An 18,318-nucleotide genomic window follows, 5' to 3' on the forward strand; every position below is an offset into this window, starting at 1 on the left:
AATTTGCCCCTCCATTCCCGTAATACAGCCATGATCGATGAAGTGTTGGGAATTACCGATTTTCCTCTCCATTTCCGTAATAGAGCCATGATCAATGACTGAGTGTTAGGAATTACCAATTTGTTCCTCCATTCCCGTGACACAGCCATGATCGACGAAGTGTTTGGTATTTGCCCCTCCATTCCCGTGATGTAGCCATGATCAATGAAGTGTTGGGAATTACCGATTTGCCCTCCATTCCCGTGATACAGCCATGATCAATGAAGTGTTGGGAATTACCGATTTGCCCTCTATTCCCGTGACACAGCCATGATCAATGAAGTGTTGGGAATTACCGATTTTCCTCTCCATTCCCGTGATACAGCCATGATCGATGAAGTGTTGGGAATTACCGATTTGCCCCTCCATTCCCGTGATACAGCCATGATCGATGAAGTGTTGGGAATTACCGATTTTCCTCTCCATTCCCGTGATACAGCCATGATCGATGAAGTGTTGGGAATTACCGATTTGCCCCTCCATTCCCGTGATACAGCCATGATCAATGAAGCGTTGGGAATTACCGATTTGCCCTCCATTCCCGTGATACAGCCATGATCAGTGAAGTGTTGGGAATTACCGATTTGCCCTCCATTCCCGTGATACAGCCATGATCAGTGAAGTGTTGGGAATTACCGATTTGCCCTCCATTCCCGTGATACAGCCATGATCAGTGAAGCGTTGGGAATTACCGATTTGCCCCTCCATTCCCGTGATACAGCCATGATCAATGAAGTGTTGGAAATTACCGATTTGCCCTCCATTCCCGTGATACAGCCATTATCAATGAAGCGTTGGGAATTACCGATTTGCCCCTCCATTCCCGTGATACAGCCATGATCAATGAAGCGTTGGGAATTACCGATTTGCCCCTCCATTCCCGTGATACAGCCATGATCAATGAAGTGTTGGAATTACCGATTTGCCCTCCATTCCCGTGATACAGCCATGATCAATGAAGCGTTGGGAATTACCGATTTGCCCCTCCATTCCCGTCTTCTCACTTCTCCTCACTGCCCCCAGTCTTTCTCTGCTTCCCTTTTGACGGAGGAAGGGGTAGGGATGTGTCAAACATCAGTACTGGAAAATAATTACTTCAGAGAAGGATTGGGTTGCAAGCTTCTCATAATTTATGACGTCCTTAATAATGGCACATTTACAAGGATTGGGTTGCAAGCTTCTCATAATTTATGACGTCCTTAATAATGGCACATTTACAGCCTATATACTAATTTGCGCCCGTGAAGATGATGTGTCTCATGTAGATGATAAGATCACCCGCTGCAGATTAGATAAATAAACTGATAATCTGGTGGGGTCCATTGCATGCTTAGTTTGACAAGATATGCATTTAAAGCAAATATGCTGTTGTTGCTTCTCCGTCTTAAAACATCATACAGCGTGCCCACTCTTTTGGATCCAAAGTTGACTTTAGAACCTGATGGCAGTGGAAAAAGGTCTCTTGAAGACAGGGCTGCACGACACAGAGAAGACCCAGAGACTGACGGACATCGCAGTGCCATTATGCTTCCAGTCAGGAGGACAAGAAGAGGGGGCGGGGAGGGGGGGGGGAGGGGGCGAGGGGGGGGGGGGGGGGGGGGGGGGGAGGGATGAGGGCGTTTTTACTTCAGTTCAAGGCAGTGAGATCAGCACGGAGTTTGTTCAATGCATTTTCCCACTCGATTCTGAGGAATGGACTATACATGAAAACTGACGAGAAGGCGTGATACTGACGAATAATACAAAGTCGTTGACGAGAAAACAGTTTCAGTTTCAGTAGCTCAAGGAGGCGTCACTGCGTTCGGACAAATCCATATACGCTACACCACATCTGCCAAGCAGATGCCTGACCAGCAGCGTAACCCAACGCGCTAAGTCAGGCCTTGAGAGAAAAAAAAAGGGTGAATAAATAATAGATAAATTCATAAAAAAAAGAAGTACTACTACTAATAATAATATGTATAAGGCGCAAAAACTTCAAGTCGACTATAAGCGTACATAAATTAAAATAAAAAAATAAAAAAAACAAAAAAACTGAACAGTCGGTGTGTGTGGAATATACATCAAACAATGATATGAACGTCCTTACCCTGATACTCATTTTTAGTAAAAAGATAAAACGTGCATAAACGATCGATACATTCAAAACATTATTTACTTGTATGGTATTTCAACACGTTAAAAAAAACAAACCAGAAACCAATCTCTCTCTCTCTCTCTTTTTCTCTACTCACACACACACACACACACACACACACACACACACACACACACACACACACACAGGGTATGGGAGCGGATGAACCATACGTGTGCAGAAGACAGTGACTGAATAACTGAAGTTGTAGATGATATGGAAAAAAAAGCCGCTGTCGTATATTATGATACTGAATGTACGTGCAGTTGCCAGTGCGCGCGTGCTGTGACTGACGTGCCGTCCCAGGACATAGTTGATGGTGTTTTTTTTTCTGGTGCAGTTCCATCAGTGAGCCGTCGTCAATGGTCAGTGCGGTGATCGATAAAGACAGCACGTGTGCTTAGCCCGCCAGTTTGACACGCGCGTGCTCTCTCTCTCTCTCCTTTTTCTCGCTCCTCCCCCCTCTCTCTCTCTTTCTCTTAAAAACACTGGCATACACTCACCGGCACACATGCACGCACGCACGTACACACACACACACACACACACATGCTAGTACAAATAGACACACGCGCACTACAGTATACACACATGTATACAGACGCGCACGCGCGTGCGTGCATGCGTGGACTGAAGCGCGAACGACTCTACAAAAATATCTGTTCAATTTACATTCCGCTAAAACAAACAATAGCTGTCCTTGTAATTCGCATACACATTATACGTTGTTTACCACCTTCTCAGTATGTACAGCAGGCCGACACAAGGCCGAATTGGCGGTCCGTTTTCTGGGTTCTCTTCTCGACCTTCACCTTGCCCCGGTGTCATAGGTAACGAGAAAATTTTCCAGGCACCGCCAAGCCCGCGAAAGGCGTAATGTTACGATCCGCCGAAGGCGTCAAAACGCGCCGTTTGTTAATGCCGTTTGCTTTTTCGGTGTTGGTACACTGCTGTACTAGTGAGATGAACTGTCGGTTAGCTAATCTGCAGGTCCAGTTCCTTCCTTGACGTGAGCGCTGCACGTGTGGCTTGAACGAGGTGGCCAAGTGCTGCAAGTTTTCCCAAGGCTGTTGTGCCGCGCCGCCGGGTCGGAGGTCTCCGGCGTGTTATGATCAAATGATTCGGTCCGAGATGCTGCAAGCTGCTGTCCGGTCAGGGATGCAGTATATTTAAGTGCTCAACTCTCGCTTGATCTCTGACGGGCTGTATTTAAGGTGTTCAAACCTCGCGGCGGCAGGATCCCACACAGCTCCTTTTGCCACAGTGAGCCACCCGCAGCGGAAAAGATGAAATTGATGTGAGACTGGGGAAAAAAAAACAACAACAAAAACTACAAGAAAACAAAGGTTGCCTAATGCTGCCTCTCCCCTCTTCCTCCTGCTCCTTTCAGCAAACTATTCCCTGAGAGAGGTGGGTGGCCACTATCAAGGTCACTGAAGCCGGCTGCACAGTGTGTGTTCTTAACTAGTTATTTGACACGTGCAGAGCGGACCGTGGGCTTCGAGGAATAGAGACTTGTCTGTGACTGAACCTGTCTTGGTTAGTTACTGCAGACGTTGTGTTTGGAGAGTCGCTGAGTCACTGGTTTACACGTTGATGACTGCTGTCCAGTCCCAAGTCCTGTGGTTAAAGTCGTGCGGCCGTTCATTGAGGGAGCGTTCGGAATGAAGTGAAGGACACAGGTAGTGTTCTTTAAAAGCAGAACGTTTACCTGGCGTGGGTTCCACAGCGGACAGCCAGACTTGCTGCCCATCCCGTGCCCCCCGTGACGTGTCTCCTTTCCAAGCATTTGATTGGACGGTGAAGCTGAGGACAGCTTGGGGTTTTACTGGTCTGATCCGGTGCCGTTCGCTTTCTGACGTCACACTTACGACATACTGACCCGCGACCACTGAAGAGAAGTTTGACGTTGAGAAAATGGGGTATGCTCTTCTCTGCGCCTGTCTCTCCCTGTCTCACTCCCTCCTCATTTCCCTGTCTCCTCCCCCTCCGCCTCTCTCTCTCTCTGTGATTTCCCCCCTTGTTTATTCTACTGTTACCCCTTCGAGGGCTTCTCTCTCTCTCTCTCTCTCTCTCTCTCTCTCTCTCTCTCCCCTCTTTGTCAGTGTTTGTAGCTCCTTCCACTTTCTGTACACAACGAATGTCTCTGTACTGGATTGAATTTGGAGCTTCCCTTTCCGCTGCGTCCATACAATACGGGGCTACCCGTGTTTTTGTTGTTGTTATTTGTGTGTGTGTGTGTGTGTGTGCTTGCGCGCGCGCGCGTGCGTGCGTGTGTGTGTTGTTTTGGTTTCTTCCCCAGTGGTCTGCATGTCAATTTCCCGCCTCTATAATCGGAATTTTCTGCATAATTTTGCCGTGAACCTTAATTTCTTTATTCATTATTTCATTAAAAATATTTACCTGCACATGGTACATCAGTTCATCGTCCAGTCAGAAAGACTAACATTCATACCACCATTGAGAGCTGAAGTGAAGGTGGGTAGGGGTGTCCTGACTCAGTTCTTGTCAGAAATACTAACATTCAGACCACCATTCAGAGCTAAAGTGGGGGTTGGTAGGGTGTGTGTCCTGGGTTTGTTCTGTGGGAAAGACTACATTCAGACCACCATTCAGAGCTGAAGTGGAGAAGGGTAGGGCTGTCCTGGCTTTGTTCTGTCAGAAATACTAACATTCAGACCACCACTCAGAGCTGATGTAGAGGTAGGTAGGTTTGTCCTGGCTTTGTTCTGTCAGAAAGACTAACATTCAGACCACCACTCAGAGCTGAAGTGGAGGTGGGTACCGGTGTGTGTCCTGGTTTTGTTCTGTCAGAAAGACTAACATTCAGACCACCACTCAGAGTTGAAGTGGAGGTGGGTAGGGGTGTGTGTGTCCTGGTTTTATTCTGTCAGAAAGACTAACATTCAGACCACCACTCAGAACTGAAGTGGAGGTGGATAGGGGTGTGTGTCCTGGCTTTGTTCTGTCAGAAAGACTAACATTCAGACCAGCACTCAGAGCTGAAGCTGATGTGGGTAGGTGTGTATGTGTGTCCTGGCTTTATTCTGTCAGAGAGAGACTAACATTCAGACCACTATTTTGTTTTCAGCACAGTTTATTTACCTGTTTATTTACGGCTGATGAGAAGTTGTGAGCAGCGCTGATTTCAAGTTGTGTGCCCTTGTTGGAGTGTGGAGGGGAAGTTACCGTACTTGTTCGCCGTTAACCTGATATCTTTGTTGATTCATTTATTCATTTTATATTTTAAGTGGGGAAGGGGCCAGTAACAGTTTCTAGCCATGCGTGAATCGAACCCCGGACTGTCGCTTCCTGCTCTGTCCACAAGGCCACCACACCACTTGGCCACCACACCACCTCACCCAATCCACATGGCCACCACACCACCTCACCCAATCCACATGGCCACCACACCACCTCACCCAATCCACATGGCCACCCACACCACATGGCCACTACACCTGGCCACCACATCACTCGGCCACAGCGCCACACGACCACCATAGTCTCTCTTCACCGCCCTGTGCCTGCGGTGTGTGTGTGTTCCGTGCTGTCACCGAGGAAACCCAATAGCGGAAAAGAGGGAAGGGGGTCAGGCCGCTGAAAAGTCCGCCTTTGTAGGGTGTGTGCACAGTGGATCCTGTCATCACTCACAACTGACGGACGGCATGGCCATGGTTAGGAATCAGGTTCAGGGGCGATGACGGCTTGATTGTCTTGGGCCCTGACTGGTTTTCTCCTTTCTTTCTTTTTTTTCGCTTCTTTTTTCTCTCTCTCTCCCCCCCTTTTCGCTTTTGCCTTTTCATCATTGTGTTTTTTTTGGGTTTTTTTCCAGCAGCCCTATCCTCCTCCTCCTCCTCCTCCTCCTCCCCCTCTCTCTCTTATATATTTCTATAATTTTTTTTCCACTCTCTCTCCCTATACTTCCTTATTCTCAGTTTTATTTGTTACCTTGCTCTTTTTTTTCCTGCCCGTTCCATGTGTCATTTTCTTTCCACTCTTTATGTTATTTCTCTCCTGTCCTTTCTTTGTGTTATTTCTCTCCTGTCCTTTCTTTATGTTATTTCTCTCCTGTCCTTTCTTTGTGTTATTTCTCTCCTGTCCTTTCTTTGTGTTATTTCCTTGTCTGTCCTTTCTTTTTTCCTTTGCGGGTTAGTTCTTGTGTTGTCTTTTTTTTCTTTCTCTTTTCAGTTGAGTCTTTCTTCATTTCTTTCTTCTTCTTCTTCTTCTACGTTCGTGGGCTTCAACTCCCACGTTCACTCGTATATACGCGAGTGGGCTTTTTACGTGTATGACCGTTTTTACCCCGCCATGTAGGCAGCCATACTCCGCTTTCGGGGGTGTGCATGCTGGGTATGTTCTTGTTTTCATAACCCACCGAACGCTGACATGGATTACAGGATCTTTAACGTGCGTATTTGATCTTATGCTTGCGTATACACACGAAGGGGGTTCAGGCACTAGCAGGTCTGCACATATGTTGACCTGGGAGATCGTAAAAATCTCCACCCTTTACCCACCAGGCGCCGTCACCGTGATTCGAACCCGGGACCCTCAGATCGAAAGTTCAACGCTTTAACCATTCGGCTATGGCGCCCGTCAATTTCTTTCTTTCTTTCTGTTTTCTGTTTAGGTCTGTATATCTATGTCTCTGTCCCTCTTTACCTTCTCGCTGTCTTTTGTGCATCATTTAATCCTTTTTTTTCTGGTACAATTCTTGGGTGTATGTCACTGTGTGTTGGGGCGTGAACGTGCTTCCTTACTCGTCGCTAAACATACCCCGCTTTTATTTTCTTCACACTTCAAATATCTTTCCAGACGGGCGCAATAGCCGACTGGTTAAAGCGTTGGGCTGTCAATCTGAGGGTCCCGGGTTCGAATCACGGTGACGGCGCCTGGTGGGTAAAGGGTGGAGATTTTTACGATCTCCCAGGTCAACATATGTGCAGACCTGCTAGTGCCTGAACCCCCTTCGTGTGTATATGCAAGCAGAAGATCAAATACGCACGTTAAAGATCCTGTAATCCATGTCAGCGTTCGGTGGGTTATGGAAACAAGAACATACCCAGCATGCACACCCCCGAAAACGGAGTATGGCTGCCTACATGGCGGGGGTAAAAACGGTCATACACGTAAAAGCCCACTCGTGTGCATACGAGTGAACGCAGAAGAAGAAGAGAAGAAATATCTTTCCAGTACCCTATTTTGTGTTTCTTGTGTTTTTTTTGTTTTTTTTCTAAAAAGCTGAAACTTTTCCAGCAGTCATCGGCCTTGACGGCCCCCTTTACAGACCAGTTTCTCTCAGTAGGTTGTTGTTTTTCATTAATCATCCAAGCTGTTTAACCACGAGCACGAACTGCAGCATCGACTTCTGCTTCCCACACACGTTCCGCTTCTGATGAGATTGCGGTCTGCGTCACTGTGGTCTTATGACGGATGGTCACCCCGTGATTTGTAACGCGTGTGCAGCCATCACTTTGAAAGCGGGACGAAGATAGGTAGACTGCCGGAAAGTTGATAACAGCGTGCACTGATTTTCCTGAAGGTCACCTTTGGTCGGTGCAGGCGGAGTGATGTCGGTGTGGAAAACTGATGCACACAGTCTGGAGACAGAGATGAAACGTGAACTGCCAAGAAGGAATAGAGCATAAGTCCCTCAAGAATATGCGCTATGTAGCAAGACGTCATTGATAAATTGATAAACAAATGGAATGGGAACAATCCACCTAAGAGATTTTACTATGGGTGAAAGGACGAGCAACCAGCCTATTTCCACCACGCCCTCACACCAACGACGAAAACCAAAGCAAAATAACTCGAGAAAGGAGAGGAGGGGAAGGAGGAAGAAGAAGATCAGAAAGGGAGAGAACACACTTCTTTCTTTTAAGAACTCCAAAGCGGCCCTTGGTCACAAGGCGGCGTGTGACCATGACATGGGTGCGGCAGAGAGAGAGAGAAGATTGAGAAAAGGAAGACCGAAGGGGGCGGGGTGGGGGAAGGATGGGGGTGGAATGGGGGGGTAGTGATGATAACCATGCTGACGGTGTCTGTTTTATTAACAGGGGTCAGATGAAAGGAGTTGGAGTCAAAGAGAACAGGCTTCGTCTTGAAGAAAGAGGCCAGACAAGAGACAAGACAATGGCTGGTTTGTTAGGCCTCTAGTCGGTAACATAGGAATGGACCACGAACAAAAATATTTGATAGTGAGCCAAAAGTGTGAACAATACAGCAATGCGCACGTGACTCTTGCAATCTCTCCCTCTCTCTCTCTCTCTCTCTCTCTCTCTCTCTCTCTCTCTCTCTCTCTCTCTCACACACACACACACACGCACACATTCTCTCTCCCTCTTCTCTCCTCCCTCAGATGCTCAGATGTGCACACACACAAACACACACACACACACACACACACACACACACACGCGCGCGCGCGCGCGCATGCACACACACACACACACATTGACGGAAGAGACAGGTTCGCTGAGAAAGAGAAAATAGAGTGAGTGTGCACGTCTCAGCAACAATACAAGCTGTCGGCTGCTTTCTTAAATTGGCATACCGTCGGGAGCAGATCGGAGTTCCCCCAGGTCTGTGTTCCCCCAGGTCTACATTGGGTCTATGTTCCCTCAGGCCTATGTATGTTTAATTATACAATCACTTTTGGGTACTGGTCAGTAGTGGTCAGCTTTGGTCAGTGGTGGTCAGTAGTCAGCGGTGTCGGTGGTGGTCAGCAGTGATCAGAAGTCAACAGTTGTCAGTGATTAGGTGTGGTCTGTAGTGGTCAGGACGTCATAATAATGCGCAAACGTTGTAAATCAACGCAATCTGACGACTTTTACATTGTGGTCAGCTGTAGTCAGCAATGGTCAGAAGTGGCAAGAAATGGTCAGTAACTACCAACAGTAGTCAATTGTGGTAAGCTTATGGTCAAACCATGCCAATAATGCATAACCGTCACAAATTAATGCAAGTTGAACTCTGATAGTGTACAACGGTGGTCAGTAGTGGTCAAGCAGTGGTAAAACATTTGCAACGACATAATAATGGACAGATGTAACAAAATAACGCAGTGTGAGCACTTTTGGGTCGTGGTCAATAGTGGTCAGCAGCGGTTCTAGACCTGGAGAAATATAGACCTTAGGGAACATAGGCCTGGGGGGAATATTGAACTGGAGGAACATAGACATGGGGGAACATAGACCTGCTTGAAAGAAACTTTTGGGGAACATAGATCTTACCCCGATATGGCTCTGTGCTTTGGCAAATAACCCACCCTCTCCCCTTCCACCAACTGCCTCTGGCACCGAAAGGAAATTTCTGTAAGGAGGCAACTGTTGTTGGCAGTTTAAGCGATATTCATGCTTGGTGTTGCAGGTTTTTGTGTGTGTTTTTTTGTGTGTTTTTTTGTTTTGTGTGTGTGTGTGTGTGTGTGTGTGTGTGTGTGTGTGTGTGTGTGTGTGTGTTGTTGTTGTTGTTGTTGTTGTTGTTGTTTTGTCTTCTTGTTAGCAGTTTGACCCTTACACTGTCTTCTGAAGGGGCGTGGCGGGTGAGCCGGATAGGGGGTGGGGGTGAGAGAAACGGACACAGACTGACCTATCGAGTGCGTGTGATCAGTGATGATGGCCATATAGCCTAACCCATGTAATTGATGTGCCTTTTGTTGGGGGGGGGGGTGTTTTTCAACAACAGATATAAATTCTTAGGTCAGTGGCGGGCATCGTTTCTACCTGTCTTTTATTCAATTTGTTCTTCCTTATTTCTTTCCAACTATCTCTTTACAGTCGTATGTCCTGATCTCTGGATGTGTCTGTCGCACGCACGCACGCACGCACACACACACACACACACACACGTGCGCGCGCGCGCGCACATACACACACGCGCACACACACGCGCACACCCACCCACACACCATACGCGCACACACACACACACTCACTCTCTCTCTCTCTCATTACATTTGTTTTTTCTCCGCATACATTGTCGGTCACACAAAAGAGCGGGAAGCTTCCGATAAGAACCGGGCTCTGTGTGTGTGTGTGTGTGTGTGTGTGTGTGTGTGTTTCTGTGTCTCTGTCTGTCTGTCTGTCTCTCTCTCTGTTTCTCTGTGTCTCTGTCTGTCTGTCTGTCTGTCAGTGTCTCTCTCTGTGTGTCTGTCTCTCTCTCCTTCCCGCTCTCTCAGAAATAATTGTTTTCAACTTTCAGGGGAGAGATTGAGGACATATGGAGTGGTGACAGCCGTTTAACCTAATCCCCCCCCCCCTTTTTTTTTTCTTCTTCTTTCTCATTAACCGGTTAAAACCAGTTTTAGCGTGTCCATGTTTGCCCGTGAGTCTGTGAGCACTCGCGCATCCTCTGTGTGTGTGTGTGTGTGTGTTTTAAAAATCAGATGAATAAGCCATATAAATTGAATACTGGACAAAACCGGCGTGTGACCTTCGATAAGTTATATACGAATATTGGAATGAGAAAAAAAAAAGTATATATATTTTTTTTCTTCAAAATTAGGCGAACAAGAAATAGAAAAGAAACGAAAGGAAAAAAGAAAAGAAGAAAAAAAAGAAAAAAAAGAAAAGAAAGAAAGAAAGAAAACTGAGTTTCGAAGGACACAAAAAAAAGCAATGTTGAGCTTCTGCGCAGTAGAGTTTTTACTTTATATATACATTAAAAAATGATTTTGAAGTGCTTTTTTGCTCATGTGTGCAATTTCTATGCAATAACCCTGTTTCGGCTGTCTGTGTTTTGGTTACACACACACACACACACACACACACACATATACACACATATATATATTCACACACACACATACACACACACACACACACACACACATATATATATATATATATATAATTATGTGTGTGAAATTCATTTTTTTGGAAATATTTTGTGTACCCTAAATTTGGCTTAAAATACTTAATAATAATTTTTAAAAAATCAGTTATTTTCACGAGTTGAATTGTGATCACGATGCACACTGGAAAGGGGTAAAAACTGTGAATTTGTAAGAAAAAAGAAGAAAAAAAAGTTTCCTCGGAAATTGTTTTTTTGCATTACATTTCGTGGTTTTTTGGTTTTGTTTTTTTTATAATACAAAACTATCGTACTTTTTTTTTTTATTAACCGCAGCTTTTTATCAATTTCAGTCAGGATAGTTACTTTATGTTAGTAGGGAAGTTAAGAAATGTGCACACATGTGCCAGGAGCAGGAACCGTTTTGCACGGAATTGGACGTCAGTGTGAACCACCACTGGTTCACCATCACTGGTTCACCATCACTGTCACCGGTCCCCAAGCTGCAGTGCTGAACGCACCACCACCATTCTCCTTTTCCGGTGGTGTAGGGGGCGCTGCAGTGCTGAATTCATCACCACCATTCTCCATTTCGGGTGGTGTAGGGGGCGCTGCAGTGCTGAAGTCATCACCACCATTCTCCATTTACGGTGGTGTAGGGGGCGCTGCAGTGCTGAAGTCATCACCACCTTTCTCCATTTCTGGTGGTGTAGGGGGCGCTGCAGTGCTGAAGTCATCTCCACCATTCTCCATTTCCGGTGGTGCAGGGGGCGCTGCACTGCTGAAGTCATCGTCACCATTCTCCATTTCGGGTGGTGTAGGGGGCGCTGCAGTGTTGAATGCATCACCACCATTCTCCATTTCCGCTGAAGTGTTGAAGTCATCGCCAACATTCTCCATTTCCGGTGGTCTAGGGGGCGCTGCAGTGCTGAAGTCATCGTCAGCATTCTCCATTTCCGGTGGTCTAGGGGGCGATGCAGTGCTGAAGTCATCGTCAGCATTCTCCATTTCCGGTGGTCTAGGGGGCGATGCAGTGCTGAAGTCATCGCCAACATTCTCCATTTCCGGTGGTCTAGGGGGCGATGCAGTGCTGAAGTCATCACCACCATTCTCCATTTCCGGTGGTGTAGGGGGCGATGCAGTGCTGAAGTCATCGTCACCATTCTCCATTCCCGGTGGTGTAGGGGGCGATGCAGTGCTGAAGTCATCGTCAGCATTCTCCATTTCCGGTGGTCTAGGGGGCGATGCAGTGCTGAAGTCATCGTCAGCATTCTCCATTTCCGGTGGTCTAGGGGGCGATGCAGTGCTGAAGTCATCGTCAGCATTCTCCATTTCCGGTGGTCTAGGGGGCGATGCAGTGCTGAACGCATCACCACCATTCTCCATTTTGGGTGGTCTAGGGGGCGATGCAGTGCTGAACGCACCACCACCATTCTCCATTTCCGGTGGTGCAGGGGGCGCTGCAGTGCTGAATTCATCACCACCATTCTCCATTTTGGGTGGTCTAGGGGGCGCTGCAGTGCTGAACGCACCACCACCATTCTCCATTTCCGGTGGTGTAGGGGGCGCTGCAGTGCTGAACGCACCACCACCATTCTCCATTTCCGGTGGTGTAGGGGGCGATGCAGTGCTAAAGTCATCGCCAACATTCTCCAGTCCTGGTGGTCGTGGGATAGGGCCTGAGCTTCGGCAAAGCTCCTCTGTCCACTCAGTGATGTTGTCTGCCGCGCTTCCTTCGCTGTCTGCCTCGTTAACATTTCCCCTGTACTGCTTTCTGAAGGATGGTCATGGATAACCTATTAGATCCTGTCACGTGACCATACCATCTCATTTCCTTTTTTCTCCCTTCATTTTAATCAACAGGTTTTCACACTGACCATTGTGCTGTCTGATGGTTTTTCTGACTTCGTTTGTTATGTGGTCATTGTAGGAGATGCCAAGGAGTCGTCTCCTGAAGCATCTCATTTTCACTGTTATTATTTATTTATTTATTTGTGTAAGCTTATCTATCATTTATTCACCTTTTTTTTTCTTCTTTTTTTTCCCTCAAGGCCTGACTAAGCGCGTTGGGTTACGCTGCTGGTCAGGCATCTGCTTGGCAGATGTGGTGTAGCGTATATGGATTTGTCCGAACGCAGTGACGCCTCCTTGAGCTACTGAAACTGAAACTGAAACTGTAAGAGCCCAGGACTCACGTGCACTCAAGAAAACAGAACCAGTGCATGCAGGAGCTTCAGCTTTGTTCCGAGACTGATGTGCTTCTCCCTGTATACGGGCTTTCGTCTGAATATATTATGGTAAATAATATTTATATAACTGATCTTACTCATTGTTTTTTTTTAACTGTGATTCAAAGCGTATAAAGATGAGTTTTACAGCCAGCTTGAAGGTATGACAATATGTACATTTGCCCAAGTGAGTTTTGTCGTTAAAAGCTGTGCTTATAGTGACTTACATATTTGTGCATTCTTTTTACGGTTATTAGAATTGGATATCATCAATAGTTAGCGAAAATACGCCCATGAGTTGTATTGGGAGAATGCATTGTGCAAAAGCCTCGTCACTTGGTTCATATTGTTCACATACGGCCATTGGAACAAACAGATCTACTTTCTTTTCAGCGAAGTGTTCGTCACCGTTATTAAACTCGACACACACTTCGCGTGGTGCGTGTGATGTAGGCGTTTCGCGTTTTTCGTAAGAATGCGAGATTTCCGATGTCTGAATAAAGCAGTTTGAGGCAAATTTCAGCAATAATGTGTACAGAACAAAAATCGTAATATTCTCGCAATGGCGTTTTCACAGATTCCATCGACGAGTAGCGATACTTTGGCTTTGTGCCCAAGGCAAGGGGAGTGAGAGAAATGTAGGTTTTGTTTGTTTGTTTAATCAATCAGGGCTTTGGGGGTGGAGGTTCATATTATTTTTTTCAATGCATACTCATTTTTGACTTATATTTTGTTTTGAATATCAGAGTGCCTGAGCGCACGCGTGTGCAGTAGCTGGCCTCTTTTCGTATGACTGCGGATAAACATACAGTTTGTAAGAATACTGACACAGATAAACATAAGAACACAGTCTCTGTCATCGCCCCAAACAGTTGAAAGCGGGACGTGGAGTATGTAGGTCAGATTCCTAGCAGAGGCCTCATATGTGCATGCCTGATAGAGTGCACTAAAGTAACAAGCCACACCAAATATCAGAGCAATGTCTTAAATAGTTTTTGAGATACTGAGTTTTTGATTAAAAATGAAAAAAGAAAAAAAAGGCGATTTTATCGAATCTCACAAAATGGCATTTTGGAACCCGTGTAGAATTGCAACTAATTTATTTCCATTGTTAAAACTCTTCATATATGATCACTCTAGTACATAGAATACCTCATACCTTTTAGTTGGCTGTAAATGTTATTGGCTGAATACCAGTGTCGTAAAATCTGGGGAAAACGCTTGTTTTCTGCATGTCCGATCCTTCAGTTTTGATGGTAGTGTTACTAAAATGATTACTCAAAACCTGTTGCATCTACATAAACATTTAAGCCATTTACAGGTTCAGGAAAGACTGTAGACTTACAAGACAGCAAATATTAATCGTAGATCTTGATAACTGACAGCTTTTAACATTACTGTATGAAAAAAAAAGCTTCATTCAAGACGATCGGGGATTATGTGCACCGGTAATGTTAAAAAGAATTACCCTTATACAGTCTTAGATATTTTTCACTTTTTTTTTTTAACACATTTATCACATCTATCACCAAATCAACAGGAAGTATAAACACACATGCGCGCGCGCACACACAACCCCCACCCACACTCCCACCCCCTCTACCCCCCCCCCCCCCCCCCCCCCCCTCACATGACACACACAAACATGGGCCCATGTATGTACACAAAAAAAGTAAAAAGCACGCCCAAAAACATTTGTGCATGGATACACACATTTTTAGGCGCACACAAGCTGTTCATTTAGTATGCATAAAACATATAATATATATATATATATATATATATATATATATATATATATATATAATAGTGAGATACACACACACACACAAACACAAACGTACGAACCACCCCCTCCCCCATGCCTCCAATCGACCCCCTCCCACCCACCACCCACCCACACAGTCACACACTACTCGCCCTGTTTGAAATTATAACATAATTTGACACTTTATTACTGGGAACACAGAACATGAACGCATTATTCCCAAACATGAAATGCACACACATCTTGTAAGCATACACATCACGCATACATATTACTTTGAACTGAATGACAATTTCAGCTTATAAATCTTAAACTCCGCTTAAAATAAATAATCATGTTGTGTAAAATCTCTCTCTCTCTCTCTCTCTCTCTCTCTCTCTCTCTCTCTCTCTCTCTCTCTCTCTCCATTGCCGCTAAATAAGAACTATGAGAGATACTCTGAAAATCCGGTTGCAAGGTTTTGCCCATTTTGTAAAGGTGTGAATGAGGATGAATATCATTTTATATATGCATGCCCATTGTATGTTGATCTTTGGTTTGTATGTGAATGTTCAGATTAACATTCTGCTGGACGGTGTAGATAAACATCGATCTCGTTCTGTAGCAAAATATATTTTTCATTCAATTAAGCGCAGACAAGAAGCGATAACTAATCAATGAAGAAGAACATTTCTAGATACGTGTGTGATAGAAAATGTATGAAAATCCATTTCAGTAAAATGATGACTATTTATACCAATCCTGTACAAAATCGTTGTTGTTACATGCAACTTCAGAGTATTGGATAATTTCTAATATTCATAGGAATGTCAACGGAATGCTATTGTCAGCACGTCCCCCCTCCCAGCATCCCAATGCAATGATGCCTATGGCCTGAATGCAATAAAACATTCATTCATTCATTCATTCATTCTCTCCATATATATATATATATATATATATATATATATATATATATATATATATATATATTGAATGATACGCTGATGCCACTTCTGAGCAGAATCTTAGCGAATCGAGGGTATGAGAAAGCTGACTTCATGCGAGACCATTGGTAATTCTTGGCATGAATAGAAATATCACTGAACATGTTGCATCTTGTTCTGGTGTCCACTATCGGATCTCTCTCTCTCTCTCTCTCTCTCTCTCTCTCTCTCTCTCTCTCTCTCTCTCTCTCTCTCTCTCTCTCTAATTTGATAAGGATTTATTCCTACAGAACTTGATACATTCTAATATGTCAGCTGTTTATCAGTTCTCTAATCCTGAAGAAGCACTGGAGGTTTGGTATCACAATTTTCTTAATGTATATGATAAACATGCTCCATTCATAACAAAACGTGTCAAAAGCTATCCTAAACAGCCGTGGATGACTAAAACCATTGATGATAAGATTAAGGAAAGAGATTCGTCTCTCTCAGAAGGTAAGAAAGATGAATTCAGAAAACAACGTAATCTTGTAAATGTTTTGAAACGTTCAGAAAAAAGAATTATTTTCAAGAACTTATTTCCACAAAATCCAATAATAAATTGATTTGGAAAGCCATAAATCAGTTAAATAATAAACATAATATCACGCAATCCACAACAACTAACGACATATCAGCAGAAAACCTAAATACACATTTTTGTAATGTAGCTAACTCAACAGTAGGAACAAACATGTCATCCCTTAATTCACTTGATATTCTCGAAACCTTTTGTAACACTAAAAATATTTCATCACACCTTGATATCCCTCTTATGGATGTACATGAAGTTTACTATGCTCTTTCCCACTTGAAACAAACAGGTTTGAAAGGTATTGATGGTATAGATGGAAAGATATTAAAATTCACTGCTCCTATAATTGCCGAAACACTTACTTATGTCTATAACCAATGTATCACAAAAAAGATAATTCCTAAATCTTTTAAAGTCGCGAAAGTAGTACACATTTTTAAGTCAGGAGACCGTACAGATCCTTCCAATTACAGACCAATTTCAATCTTATCAATATTGTCAAAACCTTTAGAAAAACACATTAACAAACATATCCTTAATCACTTCAATCACTACAAATTATTTCATCCAAATCAGTCTGGTTTCAGGTCCAAGCACTCCTGTCATACAGCACTCACTAACTTAGTCGAACAATGGCTCACAAATATAAACAATAATGAAATCACTGGTGTTCTCATGGTGGATTTTATGAAGGCATTCGATGTGATAGACCACACTCTTCTTTTGAAAAAACTAAACTTATATGGCTTTTCTGGAAATACACTTGACCTAATATCTTCATTTCTATCAGACAGAAGACAAATTGTATCTATGAATGAATCTCAATCCTCTTTACAGTCTATCTATTACGGAGTTCCTCAAGGTTCAGTTCTTGGTCCAATATTGTTTTCTGTTTATATAAATGATTTGCCTCTATTTATTAATGCATTATGTGTGATGTTTGCAGACGATACAACAATACATACAAACCACACTACAATAGACAAAGTGCACTATGCTCTGCAACAAAGCATTAATGATATAGTTAGATGGTCCAATTTAAATCACATGCGTCTCCATCCAAAAAAAAACGAAATGTCTCATACTCACCACCAGACAGAAACGCCAAAATTTTTCACACAACCTTCCCCCCTTTTCCATTAATGGTCATCCAATAGAAGAAGTTGATAATCATAAAATTATTGGAGTCACCATTGATAACAACTTATCTTGGTCCAGTCATATTATGTCATTATGCAAAACCCTATCCAAAAAGATTTATCAGCTTTCCAGAATTAAACATTTTCTTGATTTGCATTGTAGAAAATTATTCTTTTTTGCTTATATTGAATCACATATTAACTATGCGTCAACACTCTGGGATTCAGCTAGCGATAATATACTAAAACCTTTACTAAGTCTGCATAGACGAGCTCTTAAATTAATCCTTCTGAAATCTTCATCACTGACTGCTGACGACTACAGACATTTAGATATTCTTCCCCTAAAGCTTAAACTTGAATACAACAAAGCAGTTTTTATTTTTAAAATCATGTCTAATTATGCTCCATCTTTGAGAGATAGATTTCCCACCACGGTAGTCCGCCAGACCAACAAGATTAAGATCCCCATTCCAAGAGTAGATCTGTTTAAATCCAGTCTCATTTATTCAGGAGGCTGTTTATGGAACAATATTTCATCCAATCTTAATGTTCAGAAAAGCATTCAAGAATTCAAAAAACATTACCATACACACCTTATGGACAAATATGTCAACAATCCTACTTAACTTGACTTTATCTTATTGAATACGCATATATAGTTTAATTGTATGTCTAACCGCTATCGCACTACTTAATGATATACAGTGT

The 18,318-nt window shown here is 43.8% G+C and overlaps 1 protein-coding gene across 1 annotated transcript in view; it reads left to right on the forward strand.

The window, feature by feature from the left end:
• Positions 1-3,339: 3,339 nt before the first annotated feature.
• Positions 3,340-18,318, forward strand: part of LOC143284111 (sodium- and chloride-dependent glycine transporter 1-like) — a 73,620-nt gene continuing 58,641 nt past the window's right edge. Inside the window, exon 1 of the mRNA XM_076590763.1 lies at positions 3,340-4,098. The gene's annotated coding sequence lies outside the window, so the exon portion shown is untranslated. The remainder of the gene's footprint in view (positions 4,099-18,318) is intronic.

Source organism: Babylonia areolata, chromosome 7, assembly GCF_041734735.1.
Source record: "Babylonia areolata isolate BAREFJ2019XMU chromosome 7, ASM4173473v1, whole genome shotgun sequence".
NCBI classification, from domain to species: domain Eukaryota; kingdom Metazoa; phylum Mollusca; class Gastropoda; order Neogastropoda; family Buccinidae; genus Babylonia; species Babylonia areolata.